At 32.3% G+C, this 16,848-nt stretch overlaps 1 protein-coding gene across 8 annotated transcripts in view; it reads left to right on the forward strand.

Annotated features, from left to right (window-relative positions):
* Positions 1 to 66: 66 nt before the first annotated feature.
* LOC119616110 (vascular endothelial zinc finger 1) overlaps positions 67 to 16,848 on the forward strand; it is a 39,084-nt gene continuing 22,302 nt past the window's right edge. For 2 of the 8 annotated variants that reach the window (XM_037972305.1, XM_037972315.1), the window contains exon 1: positions 16,596 to 16,724. The gene's annotated coding sequence lies outside the window, so the exon portion shown is untranslated. Of the gene's footprint in view, positions 186 to 6,179; positions 6,841 to 16,414; positions 16,433 to 16,487; positions 16,725 to 16,848 lie in introns of those variants that run through there. The other 6 variants (XM_037972307.1, XM_037972310.1, XM_037972314.1 and 3 more) reach the window with 6 other exon arrangements.

Consider the following 16,848-nt stretch of genomic DNA (forward strand, 5'->3'; position numbering starts at 1 on the left):
TTGCTTTACAGTTATCGCCCTAGTACCACCTTGTTTGTCTCTAGTCTGTCTCAGCTGTCAAAGTTGTTATAATATTCACAGTGATAAAAGCTGAAAAATATGAAATAAAATTGTTACAAAAAAATATTTATTAATTGTTAACATTATTTGTTAGTTAAATTAACTTTAAAAATGCAGTATTAAAAGTGAGTTAAATATATTAACAGAAAACTAAATAATTATTATTTTAAATAAATAAAATTCTTAAAATATCTCATAAGTGTTACAAAAAAAATCTATTAAATGATGACATATTTGCAAAAAAAAAAAAAAGAAAAAAGGGTCAACCATTTAGTGGGTTGAGCTATAAAATTAAACTTCCTCCTCCTTCACCCATCAACATTTGTCATACATTTGTGTGTGCTGAATTTTTGTTGTAGTAGTTGTTGTTGTAATGTTTGTCTATTTACACATCCAAACAAACAGAGGTAATTTGTATGATGGCATAGTTTTGTTTTTGTTTTCTTGTTTTTTATCACTCTCTAAGAGTATGTTACTAGTTGTGATGTATTAAAATTTACTCTTTTAGAATTGAGTTAAAGAAAATAAAAGTGGGTGCAAAAAAGCTTAATTTGAATATTTTAAAATTTTGTAATTTGTAAATAAGTTTAAGTTTTGTATAAATAAAACAGCATTTCAGAACAATTTAGTGAATTCAGATTTAACTGTAGTTGTAAAATTTTTGCATAAATTTAATTTTTGCTGATTAGTATTCTATAGACAGAACAAAAAGTCGACTTTTTAAATTATTTGTAATATTTTTAACGTTTTTTTTTTCATTTTTTTCGAATTTTCGACTATTTTTGACTTTTTTCTACTATTTAAAAGTTTTCGACTTTTTGACTTTTTTCCGACTTTTCGACTTTTTTCATAGACGATAGTCGAGTTATCGACTTTTTTGGAATAAAATAGTCGACTTCGACTTTTTTCGACAAAAAGTCGATTGTTCGATTATTCGAAAGTCGATTTATAGAACCCTACTATACAACTAGGGTTCTATAGATGAAACGAAAAGTCGACTTTTCGACTTTTTTCATTTAGTTAAAAGTCGACTTTTCGACTTTTTGCATTTTATGAAAATTCGATTTTTCTACTTTTTATACCCTACACCACTTTAGTGGGGAGGGTATATTGGATTTGTGCTGATGTTTGTAACATACAAAAATATTCGTCCTAGACCCACCTTAAAATATACCAATCGGCTTAGAATCGTTTTCTGAGTCGATTAAGCTATGTCCGTCCGTCCGTCCGTCTGGCTGGCTGGCTGGCTGTCCATGTAAACCTTGTGCGCAAGGTACAGGTCGCAATTTTCAAGATAATTGGATGAAATTTGGCACGCACGTTTTATTTGACCTAAGGACGAAGCCTATTGAAAATGGTTAAGATCGGTCCATTATTTCACCTAGCCCCCATAGAACAGAACCCCCCGAAAAGGGCTTCTGAGCTCATAATTATGTTAAATATACAGATATATCGATAAAATACGGCACAACTAAGTTTTATAGAAGTCTTGATGACCCTGCCAAATTTCATAAAGATCGGGCCACATTTGACCCTAGCTCCCATACAAAGTCCCCTTCAGAAAATTACTTGAATGTCCCAAATTAGCTTATAAACACAAATATCGCGATGAAATTCAGCACAATAAAATATTATGTCAATATAAATATATTCACAAAATTTTATCGGGCTTGGTCCATATTTGCCCCTAGCCCCCATATAAAGCCTCTTTCAGAAAATTAGTTTTTCATCCATAAATTGCTTAAATGTATCGGAACAAGGGAATATTGAAGATAAATGCTTTATTATGAAAAATAAATCACATTTAATATTCATAACTGGTGTAGGGTATCAAGAGAAGAAGAAGATAAATGCTTTATTATGAAAAATAAATCACATTTAATATTCATAACTGGTGTAGGGTATCATATGGTCGGCCACGCCCGACTATAATTTCTTACTTGTTTCATTTAATTAAAAGTCTACTTTTAGACTTTTCGACTATAAGTATTTTATAAATAGTCGACTTTTCGACTTTTTCCGACTTTTTCCTACTTCTTTCGAATTTTTTTCGAAAATTTTTTGACTTTTTTCGAGTTTTTCCGACTATTTTAGAGTTTTTGACTTTTTTCCACTTTTTTAAAATTTCCGACTATTTTTGACTTTTTTCTACAATTTTCGAGTTTTCGACTTTTTACGACTTTCGACTTTTTTCGACTTATCGACTTTCTTCGACTTATATTTCCGACTTTCAGACTTTTCGACTTTTATTAACAAAGTCGACTTTTTTCACAGACGATAGTCGAGTTATCGACTTTTTTGGAACAAAATAGTCGACTTCGACTTTTCGACTTTTTTCGACAAAAAGTCGATTGTTCGATTATTCGAAAGTCGATTTATAGAACCCTATATAGAACCCTATATAGAACCCTTGTTTTAACTTGATCGTATTGATAACGACAAATTTGAATTAAAAAAGTTGGAAAGTCGACTTTTCAGATAAAAAATCAAAAATTAACCACTTAAAAATTCAAAAAAGTCGATAAACGACTTTTCATAATTAGCAATAATTCAAATAGTCGTCTTTTTGTTTCAATTATTGAACCCTTGTCCCATCTTGAACGGCAATTTTTAATTCAAAGAGTTCGAAAATCATGTTTTTATAAATTGAAAAAAATTCGAAGATTCGGCTTTGAATTTCTTATGATTTTTAACTTTTTTTCAATTTCTACCGACATTTTCCAACATTTATTTATAAAATCGTTTATTCGAACTTTAGGATCGATATCGGCTTCCACTTTTTCTACACAAAGTGAAATTTTGCTTAAAATCTAGTTAAGAAGTTTTAGAATAAATATAATCTGAATGAAATCTGAAAATAATCAACGTCAAAATCTTCCTTTTAAGAACAACTTAAAAAATCTAGTAATCATATTTTAATAACTTCCTATTTTGAATATTCCTAAACCTAAAACTGATCTTAATGATCTCTAGTGATTATGATGATGAATAGTCTTACCCGCCCTAGAGCCGTTTGATGAGTTACAAGTGTTTTGTAGTATTCTTTTTTTCTTCTTTAATCTATTTAACTCTCCGTCGTCTTTGATTGTTTGGATTTCTCAATATATTGATGTACATATACGATTTCATATTGCGCTCTTTCATTATTATCGCTACAATGGGTTTCAAATGTTTCAATTTTGTTTCTTTTTTTTTTGCACTACATCGTGTTGTTTTTTTTTTTTTTGTTTCTATTTAGTTAAATTTATTTCGTGGGCTTGTAAGTTGGTCGACTCGCTCACTAGGTAAGTAGTTGACTATACAACAGCAACAACAACAACAAAACGACAAATTGGAATCAATGAACGTACGAACGAAACGAGCCAGTCAACCAGCCAGCCAGCGAGCGCATAAACGAAATACACAACAACAACTACGAAAGACAGACAGCAACACAGGCGGACAGACAGACTCTTGTTTGGTTGGTTTAGATCACTTGAGATTTTTGGCCTAAATCTGTAGGCCTTGAGAAAAACGTAGTACATATAAAAAAAAAAAAAAATTAAGCAAAATAAAAACTACAACAACAACAAAACACAATCAACATTTTGAGGGAAATACTTGCAGCTTAAGCTACGTTGACTGAAGCGCATCAGACGAAACAACGAAGCTTTGGTAGCAAGCAACAACACCAGCAGCATCATTAAACAATTTATGCTTGTGAGGTGAGGTACGAATAAATATCGGACAAAGTACTTATAGATACATATTTAGATACTTAGTATTGTTAGTTTGTGAGTTTTTATGCAAGTGTTATTTAAACATGTGTAGTAGGGTTGCATATTCCCCCAAAAAGGGGCGAGAAAGGTTTTTTGCTAGGTAAGGATGACACCTTGTATACTACATCAAATCTGAAGAAATACACCTGACATTTATGTACATGGAAAATTTGGTCCTCATGATGTAACCTCTGAAAGAAGGATGAGGTTCATAAACTCAGTTTCTAGGACGTAGTTTCTTAGAATTTTCCAATAATTGATACTAAAGGATGTTATAATATCGCTTCCAAGATGACCGAGAAGATTAGATTGAGAAGAGGAGGTATATAACATCAAATTGGGCCTGTTGTGTGCTTCTTTTCATGAAAAATATTGGCGGAAAATCCTTATATAGCGATCTATATACGAAATTATAGTTCAATGTTCATAAATTTGGGTTTATGATCGTATTTGCACCAAGTTTCAATTGTTCTTGAAGGATGTTAAATCAGGTATTTAATCGCTTTCAAGAAATTTGGATCTTAATTCGAGTAAGATTTGGCAATGACAGTGAAAGTGTCCTCTCTGCATGCTCTACATTCGTCTTGGTTTTCTGATCGTATTTGCTACAATTTCCAATTGTTCTTGAAGGATGTAAAATCAGGTTTAAGTTCGCTTCCAAGAAGTTTGGTTCTAAATTAGTAGAATATTTGGTAATGACAGTGAAAGTGTTCCAGCGATTTACTGATCTCTCCGTATGCTCTACATTCTTCAGTATTTTATCGCTCAATGCCCTTAATCCTGTTCGTCTAAAAGGCTTCTTCTTAAACCTGTTTGCATCAGCCCACACGATTTTTTTGGTCTTACTCACCGTTCCGCTACTCAAAGTCGAAGTGTGCGAACGGGATAACATCCTCACGTTTCCGTCGATCCTTCTCGAGTGGCTGGGGTTTCCATATCTTACAAATTTTACCACTGAAATAGTAATTTTGTGATCCTTCATACACAGGTTAATTGCCTCAAGATTCGTTATGTTTATAGAAAGTACATTCGCTCTTTCATTGCCCGAGAGGCCTGGTTCCTTTCTGCCTGTCGGAAAATACGTTAAACCCTGTTGGATCCATGTCTTATACAATTCATTTTATACATTCCAAGTTAGCATGGACTTCTGTCAGTTATTTGGGGAAAGCTAAAGAGTTTTTCGTTCATATATAAATGAAATCAATTTTCCAAGATTCCGAAATATCTTGGAATTGCAGTTTTTAGATGACAAATATCGGGATTTAAGAAAATTCAAACTTTTTGGCATTCCACATTGGGACAGAATCCATTTTTTTGTTAGACATATGTTTGGCATTTCGTCAGCTTCGATCGAGATAGTGACATGGGTATATCCAAAAAGCATTCAAGTTTAAAGTTGGACCCGCGCTGCAAGCGCTCCATGAGCGCCATTATGTGGGCTGAAAGTAGGCTAGCTTCGACTTGTTTTTTGCTTTCCATTCGATTTCAAAGATTTTTATATTTTCTGGAAGGGCTCTACTATATCCCGGAAAACACATACATAATCTGACCCGCTGGGTATTCTTAATGTATTTCGGTATTTCTGGAACTAAAATAGCATTATAGTTTTAAAATTTCTTAATCCCATCCTTATAGTATTCAAAGGTTTTACATTCAGAGTTTATGGATCATTTCTGGTTCATAAATAGAGGATAAAACTACAAAATACTGAATCCAGGAATTTCAAAAAACCAATCCCAATTGGCTTCATCAATGCGTAGTACTAGTAGGTCTGACAATCGTGTTGGAACACCTGATGGTGTTGGTTTAATGGTTCATATAGATTTATGAAGGCTAAAACCCTATTGTAGTCTATAAAATACCGAATCCCGGTATTTAAGAAATCCCCACTATATTGGAACCCCTCCGAAAATTCAATTACAATTGTTCATCCTAATGTTTAGTACTCATAGGCCTGCCATTCATGTTTTATGGGCTTTTCTGACTTTCTGGTTCACAAATATTTATGGAGGGTAAAATCAAGCAAACCAACAACAACAACTACAACAACAGCAGCAATAATTCCATAGTAAATTGCTGTGTGAGAATATTGTTGTTGTTGCTGTTAGATTGTTATAGTTATGTTGCTGATACTACTATGCTGCCAATGTTGGAGTCTGCTGCTGCTGCTGGTGATTTTATTTGGCGCTCGTGTATGTGTCAATGTGTGGTTTCTAACCCACCAAACAACAACGTATTCGTAGTCGTCGTCGTCATCATCATCATCATCGTCGTAGTTGTTGTCGTAGTCATAGTCGTCGTCGTGGTGTACCCTAAAAAAATATATTAGAGATTTTATTTGCTTCAACACCATTGACAATCAGTGTGTTTTTGTTTTGCGACCATTGCGGATGCGGAATTTGGTGTTTAACTCTTTTTTTTTACATATTCCTCTGCTTTGTTTTCGTAACGTTTTAAAATTCTACGTTTGTGTGTGTGTGTTTTTTTCTTCTTAAAAATTTATTTTGTTTTTGTAACTAGTGAGTTGTATTTGCGTTACAAAATAAAACCAACAACAATTGAAAAATTCTCGTGCGTTTGTAACTGATTTTCGTACGCTGGTACTTTTAGTGCGTTCGTAGGCCTGCTAAACAACGCGTCTTGTAGCGCTTTTTTTTCGTACTTTGTTCATTTAGACTTTAATAATTGTCATCTTTAACAATACCGCCTTAGGAAATTAATGTGTAAAAATAAAACTACAAAAAGAAAATTTAAGAAAAAATATAGAAAATTAAAAAAAGTACCAATTTAAACGTCCAAGTTTTACAAAGAAAATAAACGTGTCGTAATAAGGAAAATTTTTAAAACAACAATTTATTACAAAATTCTCTGCTTAGCAGTTTCCAGGAAAAAATTATTACAAAACTACAACAAAAAAAAAACTTACAAAACCCCTTTTTTTAAAAAAATTAAGGGTTTTAAGGTTGATCGATTTTTATATAGATTTCGAAACTGCAAACAAAAATTAAACAAAAATATAAACGTGAGTGTAAATTTCAATTGTTTTGATTTTATTCTATGATTTCTTTTATTTTATTTTAGTTTTTGTTGTAAATCTAAGCAAATGACCTAATTAATTTTATTTATTTTTTTTTATATTTTATTTTACAAATACATAAATCAAATACAATATTAAATGAGTGCTTGAGTGAGAGTATATGAATGTGAGAGTTGTAGTATATATTGTTGTTGTTATTGCTGATTCTAAATATTTTAGTTTTTTTTTGTCTGTAAAATTAAACAGATTGTGAATGAGAAAACAATCAAATTAATAAATCTACCTGCAGTGACACATATTTACAAATGAAAAAAAAAAAAAAAAAAACACAAAATTATTAAAAAAAATAAATAAAAGAAAATTTGGAAAAAAAAAAACAACAATAAATTTTAAGTGGGAATAATTTATCACCAACATGGTTAGAGAGAGAGAAACAGACAAAGTTGTGATGCAATTTTTTTTACCATCCCACTGCAACTAGAGATGCCATATACATGAGCTTAAAATACAGGGGATTCTAGTTTATAGAGGATTGTGTTAGAAGGGAGTTTTAAACAACTATTTGTTGTACAATTTGTGGTTTAAAAATATCCAAAAATAGTTCAAATTTATAAGGAAACTAGAAGATGTTAAACATCCAAAACTTTTTAGACCAACAATTGACTCATAAAAGTTTAACTGAAGTTTATTTTTCCTGGAATTGTTTTATTTATTGCAATAACCTAATACATAAGAACTACATTGCACAGTGGGTCAAAAGCTTATAGGTATACAAAATGTTTTAGAGTTCAAAGCTTAAAGAATGGAGTATATTTTTATAACCTACACCACCATAAAGAGGAGTGTATTAACAAAGTGTAAAAAACTAGCTAAAAGGGTCAAAGGTAATCCCGCTATTCCCAAAAATCCCAAAAATGGTATTTTTTACGAATTTTTCCATAAGGTCCAAAATTATACTTTGGATATAAATAAAGAACACATCAAGGTTTCCAAAACTGCTTACCGTTTTCAGATTCCATCTTTGGGATTTTAGAACATGGAAAACAAAGTTAAAATTTGTGCAAAAATAGTGCAAATTCGAAAGGGCCCTACAAAAATTGAGACTACTCCGCAAACGCGTGTAAAGAGTACTCCAAATATATTTTTGGGAAAACATACTACATTTAACATTGTGATGTCATAGGTGAGGATCACGTAATCCATTAATGCATTACAGCGGAGTAATCCCAAAATTAGTCTCTTGCTAAAATTATGGGAGTATATGATCCGCAACAGGGTCCTATGCAGGCTATGGACCATGTTGTTTTTAAAAATAATAAACCTGATCCATGCCTGCTTTGCATAGGACTACTAAACGGATCATATACTCCTACAATATTTACAGGCGAATAGTTTTTGAATTACGTAAATGGATTATGTACTCCAAAGAGTCCTTTCAGAAAAACATGAAATTATTATATCTCCTTGAAGATAGGGACCACATAATTCGTCCTTGTATTACATCAGAATAATCACAAAACTACTACTCCCTTGCTAAAATGATGAGAGTACATGATCCGCTACAAGGTTCTATATAATGCAGATTATGGACCATGTTGTTTTCAAAAGTAATCATGGTCCATTACATAGGACTACTAAACGGTTCATGTACTCCCTTATCATAGAGACCGAAGTATATTTTTCTAAAGGAATGAGCCCCTTTTTCTATCACATCTGGGATGTGAGATATCGTGTCCTGAAATTTGAAAAAACGCAATTTTTTTACCTTTTAGAAGACAACTTTGTTGTTATATCAAGCTTTTAATGAATATATCTCGAAGAAGAAGGAAGATATGACAGATGTTAAACCTTTATTTTAAAGTTAATAGAATGGGCATATAACATTTAATAAATAAATTTGTCTTGACGCTGTTATAACGTCTTAAAAAGGGGTAAATTTTTCAAATTTCAGGACACGATATCTCAAATCCCACATGTGATGAATAAAATCTGATTTGGATTCAGCACTGCTCAATTCTTTAGAAATGTTTAATTTGTTCTCAGGGTTTCGACCTTCGGCCTGTGTTCTGTTTACAGGGGAGTCGTTTGGGCATTACCTAAATGGATCATGTACTTCCATACTATTTGCAGAGAAATGCCAGATTTATTTCCAAAAACATTTTGATTTTGCCCCACTGTGCATCGTTTCAAAACAAAATCCTCGACTATTTGTCATAAAATCCTAAAAAGTGGGTGGAGTTTTAGAAACCTTGATGATTTTCTTCTTAATTCTTAAAATATTTTACCAGCCGTAATCATAATGTGAACTTTATAAAGAAAATTCCGGTAAATCGAAATTCCCGGATTTGTTTTTCATTAATTATATTTTTTGTTCACTCTTCCTAAGTAAGTTGAAATCAATTTTCTGAAAACTTCAGATATCTTTGGTATCAAAATCTTAAATCATTCTATTAGATATACTTTCGATAATTTTACTGTTTAAAAACGGCAAAATTGGGCAATAGAAATAGAATGTATGGTTGACAGGATTATATGGTTGGCAAGGTTAATTATGGGCCGATCTGGTAGATCGGTTTTGTTAAATTTTATCGTCAGCAATATACATATGAGGGTTGAAGAATAGGCCCCAAAGCGTCTTTAATTTTGTCAGAATATGAACTTTAAGTTTTCACTCAAAAACACACTTTTGATAGAAAATGAAAGTGATCGCAGATTTTCATCCTTTTCGCAATAGCGTTAGGATATAGAGTGATATAGAAGTGTCTTGATATTTTAAAATCCAAGCACGTCTAGTTTTGCAGGAAAATGGGCTTTTTGGATTTCACTCAAAAATAAAGTTTTAGTAGGAAATAAAAGTGATCGAAGATTTTCACTCTTTTTGTCCTAACGCCTCTAGTGATTACTAATCTTAATCTTTTTCGCTTTATGACCAGTAAAAGGACTTTTAATAGTTTTACTTCTGTAACATTTTTATAAGATTTTTGGTTGTTAAAACAGTATTTCGGAGGTTCGTTGAGATCATGGACTGATATGAACCATTTTCAATAGCAAAAAATGGATGTGTAGGCACCGTGCAAAGGATTTTTTTATTTTTCTTATTTTTGGGTCTGAGACTCTATACTAAAAATTACGCTTCAAATTCTTCTTTTTAAACGATTTTAAATTTAGTATATAAATGTATTTTTTGTGGTTTTTCGATTTAAAGCGCACTTCTATAAACCACTTTCTAAAACTGAAGATATTTTTTATATATAATAAAACAGAGGGTACTTTTTTTTAATTAAAAATCTTTCATTTTAACCTCAAACATATAAAATCATTAATTTGCACTCCTCAGTAAAAAAAATATTGCCCCATTTTACAGATGTTTTGTTTTATTTTTTACTAAAAATATAATAAATAGACCCTCAGCAGGCATATTTATGAAAATTAATATTAAAATTGGACACGATGTGTGGTAAATTAAGATTTCTTATATAATTTATATGGACCACAAAACCATTGGATCTAGAGTATATTTTCAAAGAAAGAATTTAAACGCCGATTTATTCCTTAAATAAAGTCAATAAGAAATTTTCTAGGGGTATTTTAATCTGAAGTTGAAATAAGCAGGGAGCTTCTTCTGAAAGTATATCTGTAAATCTTGAACATTTTCATGGGGAACTTTTTCTTTCGAATCCTTATATCCCGATGCCACTTGCCATTAAAATTTTACACCAAATTCTGAAAACTATTAACTTCTTAAAAATTTTATCAGATCTCCCCAAATTCACACACACATACATACCAATATAATTTGCTAGTTTTTTTTATGTATGTCTTTCTGTTGTCTTGTTGTTCTGCTTCCAATTGCGAAATCTTGGCTTTATAAAAATAACCAACCAACTACCAAAGACTAGTATAAATTAAACTGGGTTATTTTATAAGCTTACTTACCTTGTGGGCCGTTTGTTGTTCATTGGTACTCGAAATGTAATAAAAAAAATATAAGAAAAAAATTCGAAAAAAAAACATATATTTTTGTTGAAACACACACACAATGAAACCGAAACAGAAAGCTTTTTAATGATTTCATTTGCTGCAGGTGGCTGTTGTTGTCTGCATGGTTGGCTAAATAACTAACTAAATGACAGGGTGACTGACTGACTGACTGCCTAAGTGACTTACTAACTTATGCCAGTAGTTGTAGTTTCATTCTACTTTTAGTGATTTCTTAGTTTTCTATGTTTTTTTGTAGTTGTTTTCCATTTTTCTAGCTTTTCTTAAGATACGTTCTCGTGTTTTCCAAAGTTTCGTTTATTTATCTAAAAGAAGAAAAGCTAAAAAAGTATAAAAATTTACACCAAAATAAGAAAAACAAAGTTGTTTTAAGTCTAACACAATAAGTGTTAACTTAATGTGTTTGTTTCTCTGTGTCTTTAAGTGGGGGAGAGAAAGGGGGTCTTTTATAAAAAAAAAACTTAAATTGTGACACCAAAAACTACTAATAAGGAAGGTTACCCATAACCAACAAGTGGAGTTATTGCAAGAATTGTTTACGGTTGCCAAATCTTTTGTTTGGCAACTTTTGTTGCTAAGCTGTTGTTTGTTAAAAGTTGGCTATAACTGTTTACTATAGATATTTTCTAAGCATTTCTTGTGGCAACTTGTTTTCAGAGTTTATGTTGCTGTTATAGGTTTTAAGAAGAGTGTTGTACAATGATATTTTAAGAACAATTCTGAAGCAACATGTTTAAAGTAATAATGATTTTGCAACAAAGTTTTATTTAAATAAATATGTTGCAGCAATAAAGAATTTTTAACATGTTGCCGCAACAATGTTTAGCGAAAAAATTTTCAAGAGAATTTTTATTATTTAAAAGATGGACTAGAACCACTGTGGATTAATCTATTGGCTTGTCTATGGACTATTCTCGACTAATCTATTAACTGGTCGTCTGATTAGTCTATTGTTAGTTTATTGACTAGTTCATATACAAATCCATTGACTAGTCCATAGACTAGTTAATAGACTTGACAATAGACTAGTCAATAGACTAGTCAATGGACTTGTCAATTGACGAATCCGTTGACCAGTCCATAGAATACTCAATAGACTAGTCAATGGACTTTTCAATAGACGAATCCTTCCATTGACGAATCCGAGACCAGATTAATCCGAGACCAGTCTATTGTCTAGCCTATTGAGTATTCTATGGACTTGTCTACGTATTCTTCTATTGACAAGTCTATTGTTAAGTCTATTGTCAAGTCTGTTGACTAGTCTATTGTCAGGTCTAGTCAATAGACTTGTATATGGACTAGTTCATTGCGGGCTAATCTATTGACTGGCCTATTGTCAATTGATTACCATATGGACTAATCTATTGTTCAGTTTATTAACTAGTTTACAGAATAGTCTACTCATCATTCTAGAGTCTAGTTTATTAGCTTGTCTATGGACTAGTCTCTTGACTATTCATCATTCTAGAATCTAGTATATGTACTAGTGGAGTCTATTTACTAGTCTATTAACTAGAGCTAATCTATGGACTACTCTATTGTCTGGTCTCCTGACTAAAAATTATTATTATTAAAAAATAATTAGTCTTTGAATGAATCTATTGACTGGTCTATTGGCTAATCTATTGACTATTATATGGGCCAATCTGTGGACTTGTCTGTGAACTAGGCTCTAGTCGTTTCTATTGACTAGTGTATGAACATGTCTATTGACTTGTCCGTAGATTTGTCTATAGACTATTATACTGCCCACGGACTAGCCTATAGACTAGTCCATGTACAAGCCTTTGACTAGTCTACTGACTGATCTGTAGACTATTAACTAGTCTATGGATTAGTTCACTGACTTGTCTTTAAAATAGCCTATGGACTAATCTATTAACCAATCTATGGACTAATTAATCAATGGACTAGTCCACAGAGTATTCTATGGACTAAACTGTAGTCTAAGTATAGCCCAGCGTATAGATTATGCTACTGTTTATTAACTAGTATATAAGCAAGTGTGAGGACTAGTCTACTGTCTGATATATTGACTGGTCTATAGGCTAATTGATTGGCTACTATCATAGGAATCTCTAACCTAAACATGTTGCTGCAACATATTTGCAATAAACATATTGAATATTTGCAACAAAAAAAATCATAGAAATCTTCCAAATATTCTCCTAAGGCTTCTTTCCTTTTCTAAGAACAGCAAAATAGTAATTCCAACATCAAAAGTAAAGTGTAAGAAAAAAAAACATTTGAAAACCTACAAACATTTAAATACAGGTTGCCATACTGCACGAATAAGTACAGCAAACATGCAGCCAAACTAAACTAAACTGAAACCCAACTAAACCAAATCAAAACATTTGGCAATTATGATGAATAACTACAACAATAACAACAGGCTACACACACACATTCTAGAAGGGAAGCGACGACAGTAAGAACGCAAGAGAGGAGGAGACCTTATAGTAGCAACAGCAAAAAAAAATAGTAATAGTGTTTCCGTTGCACTTCCCACCATTCTATTAGATTTCACAACTAAACAGACTGACTGAACGTCTGTCTGTCTATCTATCTCTATAACTAACTATTCGATGCAGATTTTGCACAATCCACTAGAGTAACAAACGTTAGCATACACGCTTGCACAACTCCCTCAGTGCAATGAAATGCAATGTCGAGCCGAACACTGAACCAAGACAATTGAAGACAAAAAAAAACAGACCAACAACAAACATACACACTTCTGAATTTTTACATCCAACCGAACCAACCAACACATTTGTATATTTGTTGCCGAGTGTCTTTACAGCTCAACTGATCGGAAATTTTTTGTTCAAACGATGCTCGTTGTTGAAAATGTTCTCATTGCAAAAGCAAAAACAAAAACTCATTATTTTATTGATCAATCATCTAAGTGTATTTGTTGTTGCTGTTGTTGGAGGCAAATTATTTTCAATACTTGAACAGATATGTTGCAATAAGCTCTCTGTTTCTGCTCGTTGGAAAGCGTTGGCGTTGATAAAAAATAAAACATAAAAAACATGCAAGGGAAGCACAAATTTAAAAAAAGCTCGAAATTTATTTCAATGTTGAATCAGCAGTGATAGGGATGAATAAGTGGATTTTATGTGATATTTTTGAGGGGGACATCACGTTAAAAGAAAAATGTTGTTAGACAAATTTAAAAATAAATATAAGGATAAAAACAATACCAGGACTTGAGTTATTTCTTTGAAATTACGGCATCTTTCTGCAGCAAGAGTAGAATAGGTAGTTAAACCATTGAAATTTAAAAACTCAAACCCCAAGAAATCGTATTTAAGGCCAGATCATCGAGACGAATCTGCATCAATATAGAATATTCAGAAGGAAATAGAATACACCATTTTTTTAAGAGGTCCCTAAATTGATTGAGAGGAAGTCTGGCGACCCAGTCGAATCAGTGCCAATGTACAATATTCGAAGCCTTCAGGTAATGCTCTATATTCTGGTCTATAGTTTAGCCTATAGTCTAATCTTTAGTCGAATCTTTGGTCTAGACTATAGACTAGACTAGTCTATAGACTGGTCTATAGTATAGTCTATAATCTAGGCTATAGTCTATTCTTTAGTCGAATCTTTGGTCTAGATTATAGACTAGACTAGTCTACAGTCTAGTCTATAGTCTAGTTTTGTCTATAGTCTAGACTTTAGTCTAGTCTCTAAACCAGTCTATAGTCTAGTCTATAGTCTAGTCTCTAATCCAGTCTATAGTCTAGTCTATAGTCTAGTCTATAGTCTAGTCTATAGTCTAGTCTATAGTCTAGTCTATAGTCTAGTCTATAGTCTAGTCTATAGTCTAGTCTATAGTCTAGTCTATAGTCTAGTCTATAGTCTAGTCTATAGTCTAGTCTATAGTCTAGTCTATAGTCTAGTCTATAGTCTAGTCTATAGTCTAGTCTATAGTCTAGTCTATAGTCTAGTCTATAGTCTAGTCTATAGTCTAGTCTATAGTCTAGTCTATAGTCTAGTCTATAGTCTAGTCTATAGTCTAGTCTATAGTCTAGTCTATAGTCTAGTCTATAGTCTAGTCTATAGTCTAGTCTATAGTCTAGTCTATAGTCTAGTCTATAGTCTAGTCTATAGTCTAGTCTATAGTCTAGTCTATAGTCTAGTCTATAGTCTAGTCTATAGTCTAGTCTATAGTCTAGTCTATAGTCTAGTCTATAGTCTAGTCTATAGTCTAGTCTATAGTCTAGTCTATAGTCTAGTCTATAGTCTAGTCTATAGTCTAGTCTATAGTCTAGTCTATAGTCTAGTCTATAGTCTAGTCTATAGTCTAGTCTAGTCTAGTCTAGTCTAGTCTATAGTCTAGTCTATAGTCTAGTCTATAGTCTAGTCTATAGTCTAGTCTATAGTCTAGTCCAGGCACTAGAAATCGTATATGAAGACCAGCCGAATCAAAGACCTTAAGCTAATGCTTTGTATTCGGATGGAACATAGTATCCGATTTTAAAACCTGCTAACTTCGGACCAAAAGATCACCGTGGATCCAAATAACACCCGAAATATTCACCCAGAAATGCCATGATCAGTTGAAAACTATTTAAAAAAATTTAGTTGCGAAGTTGTACCTCAACCGCCCATTCATCCAGAGCTTATCCCGACCATCCATACAAAAAATTGTTACTGGAATTCACTAACACGAGCAGACCCTTTTGGTCTTCATATGTTGCCAGAAGGATGAAAAAATATAAAATCGTCTGAAATTTTGGGTTCGATGTTGGCCGTTAACTCTTTAAAAATGTTTGCTGTAATGTACTTATCCTCAGAGTGAAATGTCTACAGAAGTTAAATCAGACGTCTATTCATCCATTATTTTGAAGGTCCAGTGTGGACGGAAAGTCTTTAAACACTGCTAGCATGTAAGCAAGATCAGTGACTAAACTTACTCAATTATTTGGGAAATCGATTTTGCTCCGAAGTAGATCGAATAGACATTTGGTTCCTGACCCTGTTCAACTTTGGACTATTCTACTATTCAAATTTTACTTTCGTCTAGTTATTTAAAACCTACTTAAGCCTACAACTAGAAGCAGTCCCTAACCGCATAAAAACTAGTTCTCTATTCTAAAATGTCATTACAATTAAGGTCAAAAAAAGAATAATTCTTAAAATTTCGTAATTTTCATGCAGCACCCTCCCTATGATTGCTAGTAACTAGACGGTTTCCAAAAAAAAAAAACACGCTAATTTACAACATAGAAACGAAAAAAAAAATGTAACACAAGATAGAAAAATAATGTAAAAAACAAAAACACTAACAATATCTGGCACATAAAGAGCTTAATTTGGTAACGCTGCTTTGGTGGCGTTCACTATTAATCAGTCATTTAGCTAGAGTGTTTAACAAACATAGAGCAGCGTTGGTGGCAGCGTTAGACGTAGCAGCGCTAATGCGAGCCCACTCCAAACCTGTTGACCTAATTTCACTATGTCCGTTCCTAAAACTAATGCGATGACGGCAATGTGTTCGTTCTCTTTTGTTTGCGGACTGACGGTAAAAATGTTTAGACGTCGTTGTCGTCGTCGATACGAGGTGTGTTTAACAAAAAGTGGTAAAAGAGAGCATAAGAAAAACAACAACAAATAGTAAAAAAGAAACAAACCTACCACACTTTATTATATTTAGCAAACATACTACAACAACAATAAATACAAAAAAAAAAAAAATAATAATCAAGCAAACTGGCAAGCAAACAGCTGCCGTCATGGCCATCGGCATTCCAGAGTCGGTTACACTTCCAAACGTCAAACAACTGAAGCTCGCAAAGCTTCAGCAACATTTTTCCGTGGATCTAAAATAATAATAAAACCGAAAATATTTAGTGGTATGCAAAATAATAATAAAAACAAAATTCTAGTATTAATAATATAAATGAAAATAAAAGAAATAAAAATTAAACACAGAAAGAAAAAATTTAAAAAAACGGAAGTGTGTCAATCTTAAAAGAA

The sequence above is a fragment of the Lucilia sericata genome, unplaced genomic scaffold (genome assembly GCF_015586225.1).
Source record: "Lucilia sericata isolate MDLA Ls3-8-SP2 unplaced genomic scaffold, ASM1558622v1 Contig000058F_arrow, whole genome shotgun sequence".
NCBI lineage: Eukaryota > Metazoa > Arthropoda > Insecta > Diptera > Calliphoridae > Lucilia > Lucilia sericata.